General features: G+C 41.0%; 1 non-coding gene across 1 annotated transcript; it reads left to right on the forward strand.

Annotated features, from left to right (window-relative positions):
• The first annotated feature begins 728 nt into the window (after positions 1-728).
• Trnat-agu lies at positions 729-802 on the forward strand. The gene has a single exon. It is a non-coding gene; the product is annotated as a tRNA-Thr (tRNA).
• The last annotated feature ends 2,118 nt before the right edge of the window (positions 803-2,920 follow it).

Here is a 2,920-nt window from a genome sequence, read left to right on the forward strand (position 1 = left end):
CCAATTCCACATTACATAGGGGTGTCCAGATCCTACGAACTGTTTGTATCATTGTCCTTGGTTCCCGTATGGTTTGACACACTCTCATACAACAAATACATGATTGCTCGTTTTCAAGCTCCATGACTGATGTTCTAGTTTTTCAAGGGCGGTCAGCGAATGTGTCACTCCGAGAATATCGTTCATATTAAGTGCTTGTTTGAGGGCCTCTGTTGTTGCTAGAACCTCGGTCGCACAGCTGATTGTTCCAAGGGAACACTTGTACATAGCTCAGGTTGTCAGTATGCCGTACGCTGGACTACATTTAGTTCCTAGGTGATAGATGTGAAGAAGGGTCTCGCTTGATATAGTAGATTGTAGCAGCGGATTTAATACTCAAGTCTGAGCAGCGCAGGGTTGTACTGAGGCATTCTTACCTCCACTTAGAAGGGCAAGAGCGAACTTAAGCATTGGTACTGGTGTAGACCGACATTTCATTGGGGGACCTGAGCAGTACAGAACGATGACGAAATGGAATTTATTTAAGCATCTGTGAGTTAACCACGACACGTAGTTTGCTGGAAATTTTGAAAGAAAAAAATTTCTGCGGCTTCTCACCTAGTTCTGTTCGACGGAGCTTGCGCTGACGAGCATTGCCTTGGAGCTCCAAGTGTCGTCATTCGCACCAGCTGCAGGAACCAGCTGCTTACTTACTGCTTTCACCTACATGCGTGCCAGCCGCATGCTGTGGCGCCGTGGCTTAGTTGGTTAAAGCGCCTGTCTAGTAAACAGGAGATCGAGGGTTCGAATCCCTCCGGTGCCTACCAAATTTTACTCCCGCTATGAGATGCATCTACAGACAGTGATAAACAATTGATCATTATCTCCAAAGCAAGACGTAGGAGGTTCATAATATATTCAGTTTAGTACCTTGTACAAGTCTACAATCTACAAAAATTCTATTCAGAGGATAAGACACATGAAGTAGACGGTGAACTGCGTTTTTGGACTACTGGTAGATCACGACATTAGTTGGAAAACACACACCACACAATTGGTAGAGCGTAGAACAATTTAACTCAATTTGAAGGTAGTTTTCAAAAAAAAGTGTCACTTATTGCCTCGGGAGGTATTATTGGTCAAAACGTGCCACGTTAAGGGGAGTAGAACGTCAAACGGGCCGACTTGGAGCAGGAAAGGTACCACACGACATTTTAATTTCCACTGCCTATATTTTTGCGAATAAATTCATAAAACTTTCTCATCATGACAAGGAAGGACTCAGGATTCACACTCATTACAGTGGAAGTTCAAAAACATAAAATAATTTTTTTCACATGTGATATTTCATCATTTTTTCACTTACTGTTGGCTGCATTTGTTGCTATAGGTACACTTTTCTTCACAAGTAAGAGAGATTCTTCGATGAGTTTTGCACAGCATACAAACCATACTTACAGTTGTATGGAACTCTAGAATTTATTTAATTTATGAAAAAACAAATGAGCTGTTACATTTTATAGTTAATTATCTCAATTTTTACCACAGTTTTTAATAGATTTGGAAAATTCTAGAGTTTCATACACCTGTAAGTATGGTTTGTATGCTGTGCAAAATTCATCGAAGAATCTCTCTTACGTATAAAAACAAGTGTATCTATAGCAACAAATGCAGCCAATAGTAGGTAAAAAAAGGATGAAATTTCACATAAAAAAATTATTTTGTTATGTTTTTGAACTTCCATTGCTATGAGTGTGAATCCTGAATCCTTCCTGGTCATGCTGACAAAGTTTTATGAATTTATTTGTAAAAGTATACACAGTAGAAACTAAAATGCCCTTGGTGCATCTCCTCTTCCAAGTCGGCACGTTTGACGTCCTACCCCTCCTAATTAAATAATATAAAAGTGGGTCAAGGTTGCAAGAAATGTTGAGAAATACGCTTTTTACTTCTTAGGAATATAGCGTAGAATTCAGCGATGTAGAATTCACAAGAGATGGCATAGTAAATTACTACAGTATGCACATGAGGGCAGATGCAGATCCTGGAGCAATCATCCAGGTGAGACATCGGGATCACTTCAGTATCAGTTTTTAGACAGGAATTGTTGGCGACGGACTCAGAGAATCGTGCACTTTACCGATAAGATTAACGCACTTGTTTATCCGTTTGTTAAAGTTTGTCACGGATTTCTGCTCGCTGAATTACCAGCGGTATTGGGGAACATTACCCTCGCAGAAAGACAATGACTGCGGTTTATGCAATACGGGACACGACGTTCCACGATCGATGGATTAGTCGAGGAGGTCCGGTAGCAGGCCATCCCGTTCACTGGACGTGAATCCGTTGGATTTCTGGCTATGGAGACGTTTAAAGGCAACCTCTCGAGAATGAGTAGACGTTACAGGAACGTTGACCAATACATGTGACGCAATCTGAATGAAGGTGGATGTATTTGAAAGAGTGCTGATTCACTGCGAAGAAGAGCTGAAAGACGCATCAGAATGCTTGGTAACCGCAGGCAGCACTGCCTAGAGTGGCTACTTCTACATAACAGACAAATGGGAATTAGAGACAAGATTGTCTCATATCTCAACAGATACTGGTTTCCGAAATATCTAGTTTTGGCGAATTCTATCTCCTGTGGGAATATGTGACATTTTCTTTAAACATTCTGTATATAGTCACTATCATTGGCAGCTATTTATCATCTATTGTTGGATAAGGTTCTCTTCCAGACTTCTCCATACGTCTCTGCTTTCCGTCTCCAAGTTTGTCCTGCTTGTTTCTTTGTGTCATCAACCCATCTTGCATTAGATCTTCTCTTAAAACAGGACCTGCGTTGTCCGTCTTTCGTCGTTCCGTCTCATTACTTGCCAATAACAATAACTATCACGTCCTCAACTCTTGTCTTTTATCTGTTCGTCAGTCTTTCAGTCCC

This window comes from Schistocerca piceifrons, chromosome 2 (assembly GCF_021461385.2).
Source record: "Schistocerca piceifrons isolate TAMUIC-IGC-003096 chromosome 2, iqSchPice1.1, whole genome shotgun sequence".
Lineage (NCBI taxonomy): Eukaryota > Metazoa > Arthropoda > Insecta > Orthoptera > Acrididae > Schistocerca > Schistocerca piceifrons.